Source organism: Lactuca virosa, chromosome 3 (assembly GCF_052849685.1).
Source record: "Lactuca virosa cultivar CGN04683 chromosome 3, Lactuca_virosa_CGN04683_v6, whole genome shotgun sequence".
Lineage (NCBI taxonomy): Eukaryota > Viridiplantae > Streptophyta > Magnoliopsida > Asterales > Asteraceae > Lactuca > Lactuca virosa.
The window spans coordinates 170,215,728-170,239,612 of record NC_136428.1 but is presented as its reverse complement, the minus strand read 5'-3'; the positions used below and the strand labels follow the sequence as shown (position 1 = coordinate 170,239,612).

General features: G+C 35.4%; 1 long non-coding RNA gene and 1 pseudogene across 1 annotated transcript; both read left to right on the top strand.

The window, feature by feature from the left end:
- The first annotated feature begins 8,516 nt into the window (after positions 1–8,516).
- On the top strand, positions 8,517–9,307 carry LOC145162729 (uncharacterized). Its single transcript, XR_013739280.1, has 3 exons — positions 8,517–8,843; positions 8,926–9,062; positions 9,144–9,307. It is a non-coding gene; the product is annotated as an uncharacterized LOC145162729 (long non-coding RNA).
- A 4,434-nt stretch (positions 9,308–13,741) lies between these two features.
- LOC145164257 (lipid phosphate phosphatase 2-like) lies at positions 13,742–18,375 on the top strand (annotated as a pseudogene).
- The last annotated feature ends 5,510 nt before the right edge of the window (positions 18,376–23,885 follow it).

Below are 23,885 nucleotides of genomic sequence, written 5' to 3'. Positions count from 1 at the left end.
ATTTCCAATGTTGAAGCATTTCAACATGGTATTCATATAAATCCTTGACTAAATTTGATTAAAATCTAAATCTAAACTTTTAGAATTGAAATGAAGTATAAGTTCCTCTCCCTTAATTATAGCAAAACAATTTTTCAACCCTGCAACTTTGCGAATTGAAAACTTTGTTTTCTATAATTAACATTGCTAACTTGCAACACTTACCAAAATAATTATGCTCCCACTAGCATAACAATTATTTTGTTACTTTCATAACATTTATGCTCCCACTAGCTGTGACATAAATCCAGAAATCAGTTGGACTTCTAGAGATCAATACTTTATTGACTTTCTTACAAAAGTTCAGATTTCTGACTCGAGATGCTTCGATAAGCCTTTATCTAAGCTTCTCAAACTCATACCCCTTTCCTTAGATAGCTCACATGTGTGTCTAAATAATTTTAGAACTTACAACAATAAGTCTTAAATGTTTAGACCTTTTGCTATTTCTCACAATTCAAACTATGAAGAGGGATGTCGTAGTCATAATCGAATTTGAGAATGCAAATATCACAATTGCTAACTCTTTAAAATATACTTAGTGAAAGCGTTTCCTCACAATCATTTTCATGAATTGGAGAGAAACCTTATGACACTAGATTTTTTTTATGGTGTTTGTGTTCCTATCCATGTGAATTTTGCATAACCATAATCTTGAGACAAGGTTAGTGACAAATCCAACCTCATATGGGCTAAACCTATCTAATCTTAATTCATTGCCACTCGGTAGCACAAGGGCCTAGCATTTCTACCAAATTGTTATGCAAACAATTGAGAACTCATAGAACTCACATGCATAGTCAACTTTAACTGGAATGGCCACAGAAACAAGAATATGTCAACACGATAGGTTACAAACCTCAAGTCGTGTGCTAGTGATTAACAATAAGTTTACTCTTGATTAGTTCTTGAAACTTTTCAAGACCTTTAAGACTCCCACTAACCTCTTGACATATAAGATTCTCTTTGTCAAGAAACATTACTTGACAAACAAACATTCAAGAGTTAGTGCGGTTTCTTATCAAGACAAACACTTCTCACAATCGGTCTTAGTTGGTCTTTGTTTTATCCAAAACATTACAACTTGCCAATTTCAAATGTACAAGAGTAGAAAACATTTTACTCTACATTTGCTGATATGTCACTCAATATACAATCTTGGAGTATGACTCTAAGATTTTATTTTGGAACGAAGTATGATTCATCTGAATTGATTTAACCATTTCAACAATTCTTGATTCCTCTTCTTAGCCAAACAAATGCACTAAGGCGTCCTCAAATTGTGATATGGTTTTCATAATCATTAAGATCATAAAACACGGTACTCAAGTACTCTCCCATCTTTTCAGATTTGGAGAAACTTTTATCTTTCTGCCGACTTTGATTCTTCTTATTCGTTCTGCTATACATTGAAAAGTTTTCAATGATTCATAATTACACTTAAACTTGTAAGGATAACCATATTTACTAAGCTTTTAGTAAATCATGACGAATAGTCTTATCGTTCTTTGTGTTGGACCTGACCAGTGCACAACCAAGTGTACCCGATCCCCTAGTCCTTCACTTGACTCACCTCTATATGTGAACAAGGAATTAGTCCTAATTTCCCAAAGATGAAGGTTCTCATTCATCATACAATACAAGTTGCATGATCCCAAGTTTCTATCCAATTGAAACTTGGGTGATGAGAACCTTTCCTTATTTGGTAAATTTAGACACTACCACAAACGAAAGAATCAAATCCATATTTCTAAAAAATACAAACATCAATTTTCACATATGCCATTGCAAGGAAATATAAAATAAGATAAAATAAATCTTTTTCTTTATTTATATAACTGCAGAAAAACTTTTCCTTACAACGCAATTACAAATGAAAACTATGTTATTACAAATTTCTAAGCAATCTATCATAACTCTTAAGCAGCAACTCAAAAATCCGATCATCGAACCATGCGATCGAAATCCATCTCTTCGCGATCAGACTCAGCATGCTTTTTCTTTAAGCTTCCTTTCTTTTCTTCGATCCTACAAAACATCAAAATGTAATCTTATCACATCATGTATTAAGAATCTACAAATAGAAACTTAATAGAGTTAGATAGTGGATTTACGTGAAGTAGAGTCAAACCTTTTTGACTTTACCTTCTCTTAGATCTTTCAGGTATTCAGGGCAGCTTCGCTTCTAATGTCCCTTCAAATGGCAGTAGAAACAAGTGGATTCTTTGGAATTTGCACATGGAACTATCTCAGAACTGTCTTTTCTCTTATGGTCAAATCTTTTGACCATAGCCAATTCCCTTCCCATAGGAGAATGGATCTTTTCTAGACTATCTATGTCATTGCGTATGCCTATGGCATCTTGGGAAGTAGATCTTCCAATCAAATTTGCTTGACCATTGCGTCAAATAATTGCTGACTCAGAAGCAAGAAGCAGATAGGTAAGATCAATAAGGGTCACGTCGCAGTCTGTCATATAGTAGTCTTTAACAAACTGACTATACGACTCGGGAAGTGACTGAAGAACCAAGTCAAGCCAACTTCCTCGGGAAAACGACACCCAACATTCCCAGCTTGTCAATGTGTGACTTCATATCCAAGACATATGCACACACAGACCTTCCATCTTGGTGTTTACTAGCCAATTGGGCTTGAGTGACCTTGAACTTTTCAAGTCTTCGAACATGTGCGTCAAGGAGAATAATTGGAGGAGGTGGAGGAAGTGAAGTATGATATTGTGGAATATCATCTTCATTTGGAAAGCTTTTTCCAAAAGATTCAGGAAGACCATAGTTGTCTGAACTAGACATTTACAAGGGAGAAATTCAAGTTAGTTGATTTAAGTCCTTAATATAACACCCAAAACAAAATATTAAGGCTAGGACCCAGCACAATATTTTACAATTGTGAAGAAGGATGCCGTAATCCAATTGTAAAATATTTGAAGGTAGGTAAATGACGATTTACCAATTTCCACCTTGAAAAACGAAAAATGAATTTTAGGTTTTAAATGAATTGAAATTCCTAGATCTTTTGAGATTCATTGAACTTTTCAATGGCATGTTTAACTCTCGATTGTGCCCTTAAAGTTTGTGACTGGGATGCCGAGGATCACAAACAATGTGTGAATAACCACGCAAATTAGCTTGGTACACTCAATGTTACAAATCACTTAATCAATGTGCCGGTTAACCACACACGCTCCATTGATCTATGATTAACATCGAGCTGCCCTTTGCCACACATTGTCAATCCCAGATTAGTGTGTCGGTTAACCACACACGCTCCACTAACGACTTAACAAGCTGCAAAGTGTAATTTCATGGATTAGCACCATTTTCACATTTTCCTAAAGTAACTAAGATTGGGAATTCAATAAAAGTTTAGTTACTTTATATTTATCATTATACTTTTAATGAGAATTAATGTTCTATCCTACCCGTTCGGCTAACGACCCTCCACCAGTCAACGAAGCGGTGGGTGAGAGTTGACACCCATTAAACGGCCATTTTATAGGCAGTAACCTTATACCCCCTTATAGACCGGCTTCGTGAATGAGGCCTACTAACGGTAAGACTGACTTGTCTTATATATATATATATATATATATATATATATATATATATATATATATATATATATATATATATATATATATATATATATATATATATTATTAGACTTATAATATTATAATAGCATAAGGGTTGAATTTTAACTTTTAAAACTCTAGGGTTTGGAATTAAAGTTTCATTAGTGAGACTTTACAAATTCCAAAACTTGAGGGAAAGTTTTGAAACTTGTCAAAACTCTTCATTTCTATAACTTATGAGTTAATGTTGGTTTTATGAAAAGACTCTTGATTTTCCATAACTTGAGGACAAGTTATGGAGTTCATTAAATCATTTATGATATGACTTTTCATGTTCCATAACTAAAGGACAAGTTATGGAACTCATTAAAGAATATTTAGATCAATTCTAACAAGGAAAAATATCATATAATTTTTTTAATCATGATCTAAACTAACTCATAAGGAAAAATAGTTTTAAATCAAATGATACAAGTGATTAGATTAACTTATAAACTAACAACTATCATAAGAATTTTGACAACCATCTTTTGATGACTCTTGGAATTCATAACTTATGAGTTTAATGTTATTTTAATGGATGAGACTTTTCATTTTCCATAACTTGAGGACAAGTTATGGAGGTCATTAAAATCATTAAGATCAAAATTTTAACTAACAAAAATTATCAAGTAATTTATCTATGATCTAGTTAAATATATAAGTCAAGATAATTCATATCAACAATTGCAAGAAATTAGCCTAATCATATAAACTAATACAAATCTTGAAATTTTGACAATTATCTTTTTAATTGGATGAGCATGATCACTACCATATCAAGAAAACAGATTATATGTTTCAAAAAACAGTTTGTGGTAATGATCCTAATCCAATTCTGGCCAAAAACTCGAAAATCTGCACCCAGAGCCTTCAACTCGACGAGTGCATGATCCTGACTCGTCGAGTAGGTCTTTTACTGAGTGGACTCGTCGAGTCAGCCAGTGGACTCGGCGAGTTCATCAGTCAGAAACCAAAAAAATCGATTTTTACAACTTTGCAAAGCAATAAACATCAAGTATAACAGAAAACAATCCTAGGCTATGATACCACTTTTGGGTTTTGCGAGCACTATAATACTCCTATGGTGCATATGCAACCCTGGATGCTTTGGATCTATGTTTTCTCTAATTATACATGTATTTTCAGTTTTCCAAAGCATACATCCTAACTAGCATACAAGTTGACAACTGAACAATACAACTAGTTAGATAACTTACCTCTTAGTAGGACTTGTAGTTCTTGGCCTTTGAAAGCTTGAGCACCTCAAGTGTGATGCCTCTAATGTGTCACAAACACCAAATGCAAGAGGAGGCTTGAGAGAATAAGTTACTTAGCACAAAATCAATATCACTCTACTAGAATGAATGGAGTAGTCGATTTTGGCTCTAGGGGTGTGCTTTTATAGTGTGACAAATGCTAGGGTTACACTTTGCAAACCCTAATGACCTTTCATATTACCTAGGCTCCATGGGTTAAACCTCCATGGACTATCCATGGACTATCTCATTGGTTTAGCCTATCCTAAATAACCATGGATCGTTACCCTACACTATAAGAACCATTGATTTACATAATCAATCCCCACATATTTAATTAGTCTCTTTTGATCACAAAATTAATTCCAAATTAATTCTTGATCAATACTAATTAAATAATATGATTTCATATTAATATATTATACTTGTAATATATTAATAAATCATAAATAACCTTATTCACAAAAGTCCATCCTATCAAATTGCAATGATGAAGGCAACCCAAAAGGACCATGCTACCGGGTCAAGTACATCCCAGTTATAGTTATGGGCTTAGACACCAAATCCAACACTTATCGCTACAATCGGGTCCTTGACCCCATAAAACTCCTGAGGCTTCATGTTGTCGAAGTCCCGATACTAGAATGATATCTCCCCTCGAATCCCCGCAACAGAAACAGTCGTGGTAGCTGCAGCAGCAACAGCCTGTGAGAGGGCAGCATAGTGATCATTAAATAGCTCAACCATAGCGGTCATGATATACCCAAACAACTATGGATTAGAACCCCTGACAGAAGTAGCCACCTCAGCGGCAATAATCTCTTGTATCTGGTCGTCAGTCAACCCGGCCAATCCTGGCCACCCACTCCAGATCACGAACCAGATCCTCTCATGAACACCATACTGAAAATGAACCAATAAACATCCGAAATGCCAGAATTCATTCCATCACAACCATCACAGATAGAATAAACCCTCAGGGTTTGTGAATACCTTGCTACGCATACGGGTCTTATGCTTCCAGTAGTATGGGCCATACTACCTCTCACACCTACCCGTATTTGTCTCAATGGATCATCACAAACAACCCAAACAACAAACCCAAAACTAGGATACACATACATCCTATCCTCAACCTCTCGAGAGTGGCTAATCATTCTTTGACTGGCCTGTTACACCCACATACTCACTCATGAAACTTCCACCAACTCTGCAGCCACTCGTGCATGCTAATCATACATAACGATGGATCCTATAGATAGTCAAATACTTGATTCTACCCTAAGCCCTTCATTAGACAAGAACATGAAATAAGGCTAAATCAAACATTCTCAGGCTATAGAATCTTAGTCATGTACAACTATGATGCAGACACTAAGAAACTACAGTAATGATGTCAATTTCATCTAACATACAAGAAGTCCTCCTACGCTATCAGGCATCATACATCAGTCAATTCTATCATGCGATTCCAGAAGATCCCTAGCCTACCACTAGCATGCAGTTCTTTCATAATCATCAATGATAAATAATAGTATGTCTAGCTCGAGGTATACTCTCTGGATTCACACGAACGTTTAACTAATTCTCACAAACCAGGGCTCTGATACCAAATTGTAACATCCCAAAAATCAAGATAAAATTTTCATTTTTAAAATCCAACGTTTACAAAACATTGTTTTCAAAGGTAATAATCACATATCAGAGTGTCCCGAAATAAAATATCATAAATCAGGAGGATGTGCACGATCAAACCTTTGTTTTCCCCTGGTCATCTGAAGTACCTGAAACGTACAACTTAAATTGTAAGCCAAATCTTAGTGAGTTCCTCCAAAATACCACGCAACAGAACATATACAAAACATATATTGGGCCCACAACCTCCTGGTTGGATTACCCCTAGCCTACAAACTTACGGTTAGATTACCCTGGCCCACAATCTTTTGGTTGGATTGACCAATATATATTGGGTCCACAACCTTCGGGTTGGATTACCCCTGACCTATAACCTTCCGGTTGGATTGCACGGGTTTATTGGCTTATAGCACAAAGCAGTATAGCCTCAACCCAACCACACTATGTCGACATATGCAACAGATAAACATATAACCAACAAATAGATAATTATACGGATTACCAATATAACACATACTCAACATAACATAAATCTAGTATACCAGGATACATAATCTAGTGGGTCGGTGTTGGTGCCCTCGACCTACAAGTACTGTGAGGAAAACTCACCTCACAGTCTGACGAAATAGTTGAACAACACGTCGCTCGGAATACCAACTCTACCGATCACCTTTACAACAAACAATGACCAAAGCTCAGTCTACAACTCCAAATACCCCTAGGTCAATGTCAAAGATCGAAAAGTTAATCGATATGCATATCCTTCTCCTTGATCGATATGCAGTGCAGCAAGAACATGGCTTCTTTTATTTTTCTTTTTTGATTTTTTTTGATGGTGTAGTAAACAACAAGGGATGTCAATTATTGAAGTTTATGGAGGTAGGTCAAGAAGACGATGACTGGATGGAGCAATAAAGGTGTTCTTCCATGGGTGGCCAACATCTATGAGGTGATGAACTTGCAAAATCAGGTGTTCTTCCATCTGATAATTAGGGATTTAAAGACCTTAGTGTTTAGAATAACATATTAGCGATTTGGGGCGATGATTTACAATCAGAGGGTTGTTAAGATCATGAGGATCAAGCAGATTCTTAACAAGAGTGGAGATGAATGTGATTGTGAATCGATTGTGTGTGAGTTTACAAAAGATGAATGTGAATCTAAATGTGTGTTTATCTACTGTAGGTTTTTTTATGTTTTTTCCGAGAGAGAGAGAGAGAGAGAGAGAGAGAGAGAGAGAGAGAGAGAGCGAGATTATTTTTGTTTTATTTTTAATTCCTGGTAATAAAACAAAATTGAAAAATAAAATAATTGGGGGCAAAATCGTCAATACAAAAAAGTCCAAACCAAATTGGACCAAACTTGCAACAAAACCAAACTATTGGACCATCATTGCAAGCCCAAACGTTTTTCGACCAAAATTGCTAGTTTTGACATACTATAGGGACCATTCTTATAATTTTGTCTAAATGTTATACCAAACATGTTGAATCAGGTTTTTGGACCCACTCGTCCATACTTAAATCAAACACTCCATTAGTTGGATTACTCAATTTCCCATAAATTTGACGATCCCATGTTCACCATACAATAATTTTCTGAATAATAAAATAAAATAGTAAATATATATTAAACTAATTTTTAAGTTTTAAAACTTAAAAGAGAAATATTAATCTGTGTGGATGGCTGTCCATCTTTTTTCATGATCGGCATGCATATATAAATTTATCCTTCAATTTTTATCATTTTTTATATTTTTAAATATATATAAACAAAATTTATCAAACATAAAAAAACCTATGTTTTGTAGTTAATACAGTTTTAAAATGTTAATATAAAATCTTAAAATAACTTTGAACTCATACGAATAAAGTTTTATAAATTAATCTGCTAATTTACTATTTTTTTCCCTTAAAAAATGCACACTTGTCAAACTCCACAAACATCTCATTTTTCAGGAGCATGACCAGGACCAGGACTCCCACCACCACCCTCTAGCCTTCTTCTTCTCTCTATCTCTACCTCTATATGTCTAAATCTATATCTACTCATATTTTCCACCTGCTTCACTTTCACCAAATCAAGAATTCAAAGATAAACACAAAGGAAATGTTTAACACTATCAGATCAGTTTCTGTCCATACCAAACAAGCAGTCGGAAAAGTATCTACGATCATTGGGAGTGTAAGAAGATCTGGCAGTGGCCCTTCCATTAACAACCAGACAACTCCTATCAACGCGGAGAAGATTCAACACTCTCAGGAACCTACTCAGAAAGGGTAATTCTATTTACTCTTATGTATTGTAGTTGAATATGTTTAATGTATCTGAAGCAGAATCTTACTTACATATTGTAAGAAGGGATCATGTGATGTCGAATTCATTCGGAGATGGATACTCAACAAGGTCAGACGAAGAGAGTTTTGGAGGTACCTTTAGCGGTAACCAATCTCTTTCGGGTAGAGAACAGGAAAAAATTGTTAATGCAAATGCTCCAGGTACGTTCTTCTAAAGATATCTTTTTTTTGAAGCTTCAAACCAACGACGCTAACGTAATTAAAGATTTGTTTTGATTAAAGAATATGACAGGAGTCAAGGGAGCGAAACAGGAGAAAAGGAGGGAGGACGAAATCAGCCATAATTCTAATCATCAAGTGCTGAAGATTTTTATTTACTTTTGGCATTTTTATCGTGTTTTATTTTACTAATGTAATGTAATAAATCAGGTAACTTATTTGAGATATATTTAGTCATTATATATCATAAGATTTTTACGAGATTGATTACACACACAACAGCAAAAGAGAGGGATGTGGAACCAATAGATGTCAACATGCCTCCAATAGTCCAATGAGGAACGAAGGCAGAACGACTGTGCCAAATGTGTAATGTTGGTGATTTTAGTATGACCGGTTCATTTTAGCATATGAAATTTATAATATTATCAGTACAGTTAAATTCTTAATTTTAAACAAGTCAGAAGATGCAGAGTATACACTTGTATAAGTTTGCTCTCGAATCTCGATCGACCATAATGACACAAATAATGAGTATGTAAACTCATTGATGATGGGTGTTTAAATTCATTAATAATAAGTTATTGTAACGTTTGAAACCGCATTGAGTATTCAAACTCATTGATGATAATTTATTAGCCTAAGCATGAGTTCAAAACCTTGCGGCTAAAGAATAGTTTCATAAAATGTCTTTTGGCAGTTAATAAATGATTGCTTACTTAAAGAATTTGAAATCCCGTAAATTTCTAGTATGTGATTTTATATTAGTGTTTTGATCTCTAATTGTTTCTTGACGGATTATCCCCATAATCTTGATTTCATGATACCCAAACACAGTGGCGGAGCTACATGGGTTAATGGGGGTACTGCATCCCCAAAAAATTTGTTATATATATATATATATATATATATATATATATATATATATATATATATATATATATATATATATATATAATTATTCGTAAACAAGTTTTATGTTATTGCACTCCCAACTAAAGGATTTGTACCATCTTTTTAATGTCTGGGATAGAATAACTACATAAAATATATATTTTCCTGTTGCTAAAGCAAATATAGAGAGAGAATAAGTTGCGGAATATCATGGATGATCAAGTTTGAAACGGTTGTTTAGTCATTTTTATTGAGAAAGATGTGTTTCTACAAGTTCTTGATGACATCATTGATCAATTTCAAGACATGACGACTAGAAGGATTCAATTGTAACTTTTGCTTATATATATTTCAATTTACGACTTTAAATATTAAGAAACACTTTGCATTTACTATTTTGAATCTTGGAAATTTTTGTACACCCATATAAAAGTTCTTGGCTCTACCACTGCCCAAACATATGGTCGAAATATCAAATTCGAAAAGTGTTATATATGATCCTTCAAGAAATCCAATTGATTAGTGATTACATAAATCACCCTATATTCCTCCCTAACCCCAACAATCGAATGTGATATTTTTTATGTTTCTGAAATCATGAGTGAATCTATGAGAGAGATGGCTTCCAAGTTCGACAAGTTGGAGAAGTTCTAAGGAAATGAATTCCATCGTTAGCAGAAGAGGATGCACTTTCTTCTTACATGTTGAAGGTTGTGTACGTGCTGAGTACACTAATGCTTGAAGTCATGGAAAAAGAGACTCTGGAACAAACAAGGAGGATAAGAAAATCAGAGAATGATGACTACATCTGCAGATGCCACATTCGCAATGGTATGGTTGATCCTCTCTTTGATATTTACCAAAACATGGATAGTACGAAAGAATTGTAGGATTCCCTTGAATCTAAGTATCTCGCTAAAGATGTTTCTAGTAAGAAGTTTCTGGTTAGCAATTTTAGTAATTATAAAATGGTAGACTCAAAGTCCGTTATGGAAAAATACAGTGAGCTTGTTCATATTCTTGGTCACTTCACTACACACAAGATGAAAATGGATGAATGTGTTAATGTAGTAGGTGTGGCTGACAAGTTACCACCGTCTCGGAAGGACTTTAAACATACCCTAAAACATCAAAAAAAAAGTTGTCATTAGTACAACTTAGGAGTTACATACGGATTGAATAATCCATCTTTGTTCAAAATTGTGACAAAGATAAAGGGAAATACGATGTTGGATAACATGATATCCCCATGGTCGAACTATGATGGCCATGAAAAACCAAACAAGAAACCTAAGGACCTGGTGAATCTCAATAAGAATGATTCTAGAAATAGTAGTGGTGGTGGAAACAATGGGTCTATGGACTTGGTTGCAACAAAAGGAGGTCAAAATTATTCTAACCTTAATAGTTTTATTTAGAATTATTGTTTATTAATTCCTGAATCATTTTATGATTGTACATGGTGGTTTGAATCAGGTGAAACAAGTTATTTTTGCAAAGATCATCGATGATTCAAGAAATTGACACCAATAGATGATGGATCCACGGTTAAGATGTGTGATGAATCGAGCCAACCAGTTTGTGGTGTTGGTGATGTTACTATTTGTGAATGTTTTGAGAATATCACCCTTAATTGATGACAGAATATCATTAAAAATATATAAAAGAGGGATTACAACATTATGTGTACATGGCCCTAAACTTAGAAAATAAATATACAAAATAAAGTACAAGGTAATGGGCTAATATCCCCCCTCAAGTGAAGTATTGGGTTTTGACGAACTCAGAGCTTGGACCGAACGAATAGGAGCAATAGATGAGCAAGGCCTTTGGTGAAGATGTTGGCAAGTTGCAGATGTCGGAAACCTGCATGTGAGAGGGAACAAATTGGACCTTGAGTTTTCCACAAGCAACTTGTTCACGCACAAAATGGTAGTCGATATCAATGAGTTTTGCACGTTTGTGAGCCACCTGATTTTGGAACAGAAATAGTGTGCTTTTGTTGTCACAAAGAAACAAAGGAGAAATAGGTAACTTAACATGTAAATCTCTTAAAAGATGAACAACCCAAGTTAGCTCAGAGGCGGTATTTACAAGCGCCCGATATTCAGATTCGCAGCTGGAACAGGAGACGGTGGGTTGTTTCTTCGCACTCCAAGAAATGAAATTGTTTCTTGTAAAGTTCGCATAACCATATGTGGAACATTGAATCTCTAGGAAACGAGCCCAGTCAGCATCAGAGTAGCCTTGAACTATTCGGTAGTCAACGGATCAGGAAAAGTTAAGGCCACAATGGATCGTACCCCTAACATATCGAAGAATGTGTTTAATAGCCAAGAAGTGGGCATCAGTAGGTGCTTGGAGAAATTGACTAACAGAGTTCACTGCAAAATAAAGGTCAGGGCGAGTAATAGTGAGGTATTATAATGCTCTAACGAGTGGTCGACAGATAGTAGGATCACGAAATGGACGACCTTGGGCACTGTGGTCTGTGAAGTTGAGCATCGGCTGCCCGCGGGGCGGCAACATGTTTAGATGTAAGCATTTGAGCATGATCAAGAATGTCCTTGGCATATTTAGCATGTCCACAGAATAAACCGTTTCTGGTGTGTGTTACTTCCAAACACAAAAAATAAATCAGGTGCCCTAATTCTTTATTGGAGAACTCCTTATCCGTCCGTTTAATGAAATTGCGTAGGAATGTAGAGTCATTACGGTGAGAATAATATCATCAACATAGAGTAGAAAATATATAAGAGTAGTGCCATGGAAGTACACAAATAGGGAACTATCTACTTGACTATAGTGAAAACCAATTCGTGTAAGGTAGTCGCTGAACCGAGTACACCAGGCACGGGGTGCTTCCTTGATTTTGTATAAATCCATTTTAAGACAACATACATAATCAAGAAACTGTGAGTCAATGTAACCTGGAGGCTGCTCCATGTAGACCGGTTGATCCAAAAACCCATTTAAAAATTCATTTTTAACGTCAAGCTGGTGGAGAGGCCAGTTGCGTTGAACTGCTAAAGTGAGAATAGTTCTAACCGTAGCAGCTTTAACAACAGGACTGAAAGTATGAGTATAATCAAGACCAGGAAACTGAGATAATCCTTGAGCTACTAAGAGAGCTTTTAAACAATCATTAGTGCCATCAGATAAATATTTTTTACGGTATACCCACTTAGAGCCAACAATGTTTACTCCGACCGGTCGAGGTACAAGCTGCCAGGTTTGGTTAGCTCTCAAATCACTTAATTCTTTATCCATAGCTTCAACCCAACTTGGGTGTTTTAAAGCATATTTAATGCCTTTGGGTTCAGACTGGTCTTACAAGGCAGCAAGAAGACCATGAGGTTCATAATCAGGAAATTGTCTTGGCTTAGAAATACCAGTTTTGGACCTGGTCCGCATTTGATGGCGAGACGCATCATGGTTAGGCTGATTTGTCGCATTTTCATGGTTAGAAGAAGAAGGAACCATTGTAGATATGACTGGCGTGGAAGCGGAATATCAGCATCTGAGTGGACCGGCTCATCAGAATGAGTGTAAATCTGACATGGACCAGATAAGTGAGGTGTAGTCGAGACTGGAGATGGTTCGGTTGGAATGGTAACCGGAAAACTATCTTCTAGCGGGTCTTGAAAAATAGAAACATCCAAAGCATTAGGATTAGTAGAGCCATTTAAACCAGAAGCATACGGGAAGAGATTCTCATCAAATTAAGAATGACGAGAAACATAAGTGCGCCCTATTTGAGTGTCTAAATGGCGAAAACCTTTGTGATGAAAGCTATAACCCAAAACGATGCAAGGTATACTATGTGGCAAGAATTTTTTTGGCACAGTGGCTCGTAAACATGGATAAACACGGCAGCCAAATGGATGAAAAACCGAGTAATCAGGAGTAGAGTTAAATAACAACTCAAATGGAGACTTTCCTCCAAGTATAGAGGAATGTAACCGGCTTATGGTAAAAAAAACCATCTTTAAATTCCTTAACCCAGTAAGTAAGTGGAACAGAACCATGAAATGCCAAGGCCAACTATGATATGTCGATGTTTGCGCTCAGCTTTACCATTCTGAGCAGAGCTGTAAGGACACGACATCTGATGATGAATACCATATTTCACTAAATGTTCCTGTAATGATTTAGAGGTAAACTTGGTTCCACCATCTGTTTGAAAACCCATGATTTTAACCAAAAATTGATTTTCAACAAGTGCTTTAAATCGTTGAAATGTATCAAAAGATTCTAATTTTTGGCACATAGGATAAAACCACATGAAGTGGGAGTAATCAATAACAAAAATGACATAATAATGATAACCATGTTTACACGAAATAGGTGTAGCACCCCATAAGTCACAATAAACTAAATCCAATACACGAAAAGAAAGTTTATCATTATTCCAAAAAGGCAACCGCTTACTCTTGGCCAATTGGCTAGACTGAAAACGAGTTAGTTTGGACAAGTGAGAAGTAACAAACACAAGTCCTATTTTATTAAGCAAAGTAAAAATATCATAACCAACATGACCCAAACGGGCATGCCAAAGTTTAAAAGAAGCACAAAGACGTCGGTTTTGAAGATCACTGTAGAATATATAGACCAAGTTCACATCAGCCTCTTCCCACGATCATCCTTGTTTTCTTGTGATAAATAAAAAATGAAATATCATCAAACAAAATAGTGACTAGAAGATCTCGAGTTAGTTTACTAATAGATAACAGGTTTTTGGTAATCTGGGGAACAACTAAGACATCCCGTAAATCACGAGTAATGGAACGGGATCTAATGTGAGAAATAGATAAGTGATTACCATTACTAACATAAACTTGATTATTACCATTATATGGGGTCACCGAATCAAGTTGAGAAGCGTCTGAGGTCATATACGAAGACGCACCATAATCCATATACCAATCTGGTGCATTCGTTGACTAAATATTCATAGCATTAAAAGTTGAAGCCAAGTGGGCTTGCGATGATGAAGAAGTTAAGCAAGCATAACGATCGGGGCAATCAACAGCATAATGCCCATCAACTTTACAGATTTGACAGTATGGTATATAAGGGCAATGGTTATTTTGACACCCCGAGTTAGAGTTATTGGAAGAGCCATGAGCATGAGAAGAGCGGGAAACACCATAAAAAGATGAATATGCATGAGAGCGACCACCATGTTGATTGTTGTGTGAATTTGAGCTATTATTTGCCACAAATTCTACAGGTGTTGGTTGAGAATGTTCCAGAGATTTTTAGAAGAGAGAGTAACTTTCCGCTTCAGATATTACATCCGGAATAGAGGTTGTAGGTATAATATACATATGTGATAAGGAGAATGTAGAAAATAGCGAACCAAGGCCACGCGAGTACCAATGTAACTTGTTGCCCTCAGAAAGTTGATCACAATAGGAACAAAATTTGGTACTATAGATAGTGACATAATCATTACCTCTGCATAGATGTTTCAGTTCATAATTTAGTTGAATTTCACGTGTTTTAGAGCGAAGAGAATATGCTTTTTATAGGGCAATCCACACATCAGCAACATTTTTACAACCTAGGGTTTCCCCCATAGATTCCTCAGCCAAGGAAGAGAGAAGGAGGTTATGCAATTGACGATCCTGAGCAAGCCAATATTTATTGGCTTTTTGTATGGCCACATCAAAGGATGAAGATGGTGGTATATGCTTAGAACCATCCAGATAGCCAAACAGATCTTGAGAAGTGAGAAGAGTCTCCACTTGGTTATGGCACAAGAGATAATTTGCATATGTGAGTTTGATTGTAATAATATGAATGAGAGTGACATATGGAAGAGAGAAGGCAGAATCGACCATGGTGAAAAGATGCAACCGCAGGCACAAGGCAAGCAATAGGGTTTTAAAAAATATATGTGAGGGGTATCCAATATGATATCATGTGAATGTTTTGAGAATATTACCCATAATTGGCGACAAAATATTATTAACATTATATAGAAGAAGAATTACAACATATTGTGTACATGGGCCTAAACCCAGAAAATAAATATACAAAACATAGTACAAGATAATGGGGTAATTATGGGCTAACAATATTCAATTTACTTCTAGAAAAACATTAGAGTTATTTGATGATGTTTCTAAGATTTGGAAGAATCTTGTTAGTGGTAGTCCATAAAATTGTGATGTTTTTTAAACATGTTTGTGAATCATATATATATATATATATATATATATATATATATATATATAGAGAGAGAGAGAGAGAAAGAGAGAGAGATAGGTTCAAATATTCTAACTAATTATTGTGTGCATGAATGAATGATTGTGGACCAATCATTCCAAAACGGTATTTATGTAATGTTACGTTTTAATTAATATTTTTAATTTAATTAACTTAATCTTAAATATAATTAATTAGGATAAAAAATAACTTCCATACTTAATTCCCTATAATTATGCTAAAAAATTGACTCCTTAAAACCTAGCTATTTGGAATAACTACTACGAGAATAACTAATACAAGGTAACCATATTAATTACTCATCCCTCTCGGCGATTCTCTCTTCTTCATGGTTATCTTTCCTCGATATTTGTTATTCTGTTTTTTCTTAAGAAGCTTCTTCCTCACTTTCTTCTTCCTTCCAAAATTTGTTTGCAATTTTGACTACTTATTTCATTTAACGCTTAGTATATATGCTTCTTCCATTAGTTTGTATGTTTCTGTATGGTGATCAATGAATACGTGCAACTATTATCCGTAGAATTTGAGACCCCTTTTTGGTTTTAGGATTCCCATGAAATTTCTCATGTGGGTTTAATGGGGTTTTTAGTTCTTGTGTTGTTCTAAAAACTTATAAAGTTAAATCGAGTAACTCTTATAATCGTAGACCTAATTGGCACCTAATTTGGGGATGGAAGTTGCTAAATCTTTTTCGTTATACCAGGATGATGAATTCACAGCCTACAACACATACCATAAGGTCTCATGGCCTAACCAGATTCAGGATTCACATGCATGATTGGTTGATTCTTGCACTACTATTAGCGGTCATGGGGCTTCTAGGTCTTCTCCATCCTTTCCATCGTTTTATCGGAAAAGACATGATGGCCGATCTCAAGTATCCGATGAAGCCTAGCACCATCCCATTTTGGTCTATTCCAGTAAGTTCATCTTCTCCATCTTCCACATACAAACACAATTCCAATGTTGATTTCTCTTATTTCATGTCCCTTCAATTAGCTATATGCAGTTTTATTGCCAATTACTATCTTCCTGGCATTCTATCTTTATAGATTAGATATTTATGATCTTCACCATGCAGTTCTAGGTGATCAAATCTTTCAAATTCATTCTCATTATCCTCAATCGATTGAATTAGAATAATTTTATGTTCATGTGTTGAATTACCACAAGGCTTTTGTTCTCTGTTTTTATCACTGGAGTTATAACAGAAGCTTTAAACGGTGCAATTGGTCGACCTCGCCTAGACTTTTATGGCGTTGTTTTCCATACGGAATAGATGTATGCATTCCATCATATCAATCAATCCCATCATCATTTTCTTGTAACTTTCTCCAATCATTTTCGGGTTTATGATCAATGGAGATATGTTAAATGTCATGGTGATATCGATGTTGTAGGACAAGGCCATCAAAGCTTCCCAAGTGGGGCATAGTTCATGTGAGTAAAAGACATATTTACACTCTGATTACTCATACAAGATTCAAACAAGACGCCTTTTTTTGATTTTATTGTAGGGTCTTTTGCGGGTTTGGAATTTTTATCGCTCTATTTATTTGGAAAAGTAAGAGCTTTTGATCAACAAGGCCATGCTGCAAAGCTATGCATAGTGTTTCTCCCTTTGATTGTTGCATCTCTTGTTGCCATTTATAGAGTGGATAACTATCGGCATCACTGGCAGGATGTTTGTGTAGGAGGCCTTATAGGGGTGTGTGTGTGTGTGTGTGTGTGTGTGTTTCTATATTAGTCTAATAACTATCTTTCTTGTTTATTTTAAAAAGCATGCATTATTATGTATTATTGTAGGTATCACAATGGCCATATTTTGCTACTTGCAGTTTTTTGCACCACCATATCGTGCTAAAGGTATGAACTTTGATGTCACTTTTGGATCTTACTAGGGAGCAAGAAGTTCAAGTAACAAATAGTAATGTCATTTAAACTTTTAGATTCTACCAGAATTGAATCTTGAATTTCAGTTATGTCGGAATGGAAAATCAGATTCTGATTTTGTCGGAATGGAATCTCGATATTTCCTCTTTGATTTGTGCATTTTCTATAATTCTTGGTTATTAGTTTTGGTGCAATTCACAAGTCTGCAGATTTGTACAAAGGACTTCAATTTTTTTTTCATTTGGTAATGAATTATTCTTTCAGTTTGGCTTGAAGAATGAATCAATGATTGATCATACAAGAGAAAGACTTCGAATTGAGTTAAATAACAAGTTACATTGAAGAAGATGAAGTGTAAAAAAGTCGATTATTTGGACCAATGAAGAAGATTAAGTGTATTTGTTCAATAATTGTATTTTTTAGAATGTTATTCTTAAGAATTTTATTCATTTTGACGACATTCTGTTAGAATATGTACAATTATATTAAAATGTATCAGTCTGTAAGAATATTTATGAGTTTGTATTTAAGTTCGGATGTGTATGAATATATTATAATGTTGTTATTATTCAATTTCAGGTTCAAGAATTTTATTATTCATTAATATTCTAATAGAATAACATTCTAACAAAACAATATCATAGAACATCATTCTAACAGAATAACATTCTGACAGAATTAAAATTGAATTAATTAAAAAAATCAGAATTCAAAATTAAGATAATAAAAAATCCCTTAAAATCCGAAAATTCCTTTTTTAATTTGTATTTCCTAATTTGAAAGTAATGGAAATGTACATTTTTACCCTTATTTTAATTAAATGATATTATTCTATTTTTTTTAATTTAATAATATGGATAAATGTATTTCTTAAAATAACTAAAATGATTGGTCCATAATCATTCCTACATCCAGACAATAATTAGTTAGAATACAATAATCTAAGCCTATATATATATATATATATATATATATATATATATATATATATATATATATATATATATCTTGATTTGGCATGGTTATTGGTTTTGGAGATCTATGCAATAGTATGTTTCATTTAAATATGTTTAATACATTATCTTGTGATGATTATTTTGTTTTTGTATCATCTTCGTCTTTTACATCTTCCAAAACTGATGAATTTGTGCTATGCCATGCTCGTTTAGGTCATGTAAACTTTAGAAGAATGCATCAAATGTCAAAAGATGGATTAATTCCACCTTTTGATATTAGTGTTTAAAAATGTAATACGTGCATGTTAAAAAATTATTTATAAATGTTTTAAGACATTTTGGAATTGATAGATAGAGACCTTTGTGATTTCCATTATAAAAATTCTTTTGGTAACAATTATGTGATTACTTTAATTGATGACTCGATTCGGTTTTTTTACGTGTATTTGTTGCATTCTAAAGATGACGCCTTATAAAAGTTCAAAATATACAAAATCGAGGTGGCATTGAAATTGGGAAATTCAGTTAAAGGTCTTAGAACTGCTCATGGAGGGAAGTATAGAGATCCTCATTATTTCCAATTAGTTGGAATCATCCGACCATGATTCCATATACATCACAAAAAAAGGTGTTACCAAACATCGAGTTTTGAAAGAAATCGTTAACTCGATGTGTTAGGGAAACTCAGACGATACTTATCAAGAGTCAGAACAAATCTAATGCAACTTGCTAAGTTCTGTTGACCCTTGTTAGGAAGTAATGTGGATAACAAGCAAAAAAATGTAAGCACACAAAGACACAGTATTTACGTAGTTCGGTTAAGGTGACCTATGTCCACGAGCAAGAGAAGAGTATTCTTTATTTCAGATTTCTCAAACAGTGGTTACAAGTATAATTCACTAGAATTTCGTCCTACTCACTAATGATACAAGATACAAGACACATCAAATGACTAAGCATACATCCCTATTTGTAGCTGAGGGATCATACCTAAACCACTAATGGGCCAATACCATTGGCCCATAGGCCCATGAAAGGTGACAACCAATCATATTCCGCCACGCAACATCTTCTAAAACATTCTTCCATGTCGTACAACCCATGAGCATCAGCAACACACATGATAGACCACCTTAACCATAGTGGAGCAACATGATGCATAAGTGGAGCATCATGATCACTAATGGCCCAGCATCCATCATGGTGGCACAACATGGTGTATTTCTTGAGCATGATCACCATCTAAGCATACATAGATCAATATGGCACAACAAATGAATCAAGATGGCGCATCATGTACCAAGATGGTCCATGAGGGCACAACATATCCTCCATGGTGCAACATACCTTCTTGATGGCACAACATGATCTTCATTGCTAAACATCTCCATGGCTCAACAACACCTTGGCGCAATTTTAGACATGATGTCGCATCATGCTATCATTTGGCGCAACATCCCCAAGGATGGCATAACTTCCTTCTACAAGGCGCAACATGATGTTCCATGTTGCTCCATGTTTCTCCAAGTGCTCCAAGTTGATCCATGTTGCTCCAAGCCACTCCAAGTTGCTCCAAATCACTGCAAGTTGCTCCAAACCCGCTTTTGGAAGATCCGTTCCTTTCTCACTTGATCCGTTCCTTTGTCAGATGATCCAAAGCCATCTCAGATGATTCATTCCTTTGTCACTTGCTCCATGAAACTCAAGTGCTCCATTGATATCTAAGTGCTCCAAATGCTCCATGAGAATGCCCCAAATACTCGAGTCACATTTTACAATCTCTACCTTGACTTGAGCATCCTCTGAACTCCACCTCAAACAAAAAACCTCCTCTCCGTTCCTACTATCAAGCCCCGAAGGGGATTACCTCCTGCGAACATCAACCAAGTCCAAGCAAAGCTTGAACTTCTCTTAGGGCAACATCCTTGTCACCATGTCTTCCGGATTCTCCTTCGCAACAGAGTCTTGAATAGGGATGAGTTATAAAACCGGAAAACCGGACCGGAACAGGATTCGGACCGGAACAGGAACCGGTATAATCGGAAAATGCTTAAACGGTCCGGGTATTGGGTTTCAAAATTACTCTTATCCGGGTTCCGAGTATTTCGGGTATGGGTCCAACGGGTCCGGTTAATCTGGGTTTTTGAACCGGTTTTGTTTAAAAAACCGAAACCATGTTTAATGGACCGGGTCCGGGTCTAGTGGGCCAAGGAACCAGTTTAGGTTTAACTCTCAATTCCTCAATATCTATGACTCCATCCTAAAAAAAATATTGTTTCCTACTTTTACTCCACCTTGACTTTACTGTTGTAATATAGTCGTTTTCTCAGTTTGGTTGTAATGTTCACAGTTCACAAGAGCCTTGATATGGTACTAATGAAGAAAAAAACACATAAATATCATGAAGATGGGAAATATCTTTGCCAAAAGTTAACAACAAATATTAATTATTTCTTTGAAAATTAATAAAATAAATGTCTATATTATATTTGTAAATGAAAACTACAAGAACCATCATCTGCTAATTATCCATATATTCCTTTTCATTTTGGTATATTGTATTGTATATTTCTTAGCTGCAGTGAATTTTCTTTCGATTGTTTATTCGAACGAGTATTAAGGAATTAATATAGGAAGGGTAAGATAAAAAGAACTAATGGTGGATATGAAGTATGAACGTATAATTACATTACCTCTCAATTCTCATTATGTCTTCCACAGTAATATTATACAAATTACCAACCATTATTGGGTCATTACATTACTTCTTTTTTAAAAAAATCAATGTCGTCATTTATGTAACCTTAATGTCAAATTAGATTAATTTTTAATTCTTGTTGTAATTTTTTGTTTATTAATTTTTTTTTATAACGGCTGAAAGATTATGTGATTGAGGTCATTACAAAAAAAAATTTCTACTTTTCCGGATTTTCCGATTCTAAATCCATTTTACTCGGTTCCACCTTACCCACTTTGATATTTCCTGGTTTTCCAGTTCTAGACCCACTTTACCCGGTACCGAACCGGAACCGGTTCATATATACCGTTCCGGTTTCCGGTTCTACAAAATCTCGTTAACCGGTTTCGGGTTTTCCGGGTCCGGTTCATCCGATCCGGGTTTGGACCCACTTTCATCCCTACTTTTGAATGCATAACCAGTCATAGAACATGATAGGTTTCTCCACCTTCAAAAGAAGACTCTGGTTGTTGGGTTCTCACTGGAAGCTGGGTCTTCAGTTGAAGGGAGAAAGAGATTCGTGAAATTGAGTAATTTCAAGTTATTGGTTGTTGGCAGTTATGGTTTCCGCATAGTCTCTCAAGTTTTTTTCTGAGTAAGATGCTTTGACTTGAAGTGGTTAAAGGGAGTGTGGGATATGTTGACGTGGTTGTGTTTCACAACAACAGTTATCACTCTAGTATCAATGAGCCGCCAATCGAGCTTCTCTATGGGAGGAAGTTAGGGATAAGAGTGGGTACAAACCCGGACCAGTAGACCTAGACCCGGAAAACCCGAGAACCGGTTAACGGGATTTTGTAGGACCGAAAACCGGACCGGTATATAGGAATCGGTTCCGGTTCGGTTCCGAGTAGGGTACCGGGTAAAGTGGATCTAAAACCGGAAAACTCGGAAACATTAAAGTGGGTCGGGTGGAACCAGGTAAAGTGGCTCTAGAACCAGAAAATCCGGAATTTTTTAGAAATTACTTAATGGTTGAACTTTGAAAATTTTCAATTTTGATACCCCAACTTCGGGGGACTGTAAGTCATTAAATATTAAACTAAAAATGAAAAAATTATACTATAAAATCATGTAAATATAAAATACACGTTGCAAAAAACATCATGATAATCCGACTTCAAAAGAATTAGATATGCATTATAAAGTTTCACAAAATATAAAAATAAAACTGAAAAACAGAAAATTCACAGCATTGATATCCCGACTTTGGGGGACTGTAAGTCATCGAATATGAAACCAAAAATAAAAAAATTAAAGTCTAAAATCATGTACAAACTCTAAACTATACGTTGCAAAAACATCATGATAATCCGACTTCAAACGAATTAGATATGCATTTTCAAAATTTCACAAAATATAAAAATAAAGCTGAAAAATAGAAAATTCACAGCTTTGATATCCCGACTTTGGGGGACTGTAAGTCAGTGAATATGAAACAAAAAATGACAATATTGTAGTCTAAAATCATGTACAAACTCTATACTACACTTTGAAAAAACCGCATGTTATTCCGATTTCAAACGAATTAGATATGTATGTTTTAAAACATTCACATAATACAAAAAATCTGAAAAACATAAAATGCCCATCTTTGATATCCCGACTTTGAGGGACTGTAAGTCAATGAATATTAAGTCAAAATGACCAAATTACAGTCTAAAATCATGTACAAACTATAAACTACACTCTAGAAAAAACCTCATGCCAATCCGACTTCAAACGAATGAGACATACATGTTTTAAACTTTTCATAGAAACCGGTTCCGGTTCCTAACACGGTTCCGGTTCTTAAACCCGGTTTACCCAGACCCGAAGGACTCGAAACCCAGATTACCCGGAACCCGGATAAAGCCATTCTTTAAACCCGGGACCCGGACCTGTTCTACATATTCTAGTTCTAACGGTTTCGGTTCCGTTCTGGTTTTCTGGTTCTAAATCTCATCCCTAGAGGAAGTGCCGTACCCCAATATGTTGGGGAGAGGTCAGTCACAGGGTTATGGGGAGGACTGAAGTAGTCCTTCAGATGACAAAGCTTATTCAGCAGATCAGACAGAGGCTGCAGACAGCTCAGAGCTGGCAGAAGAGATA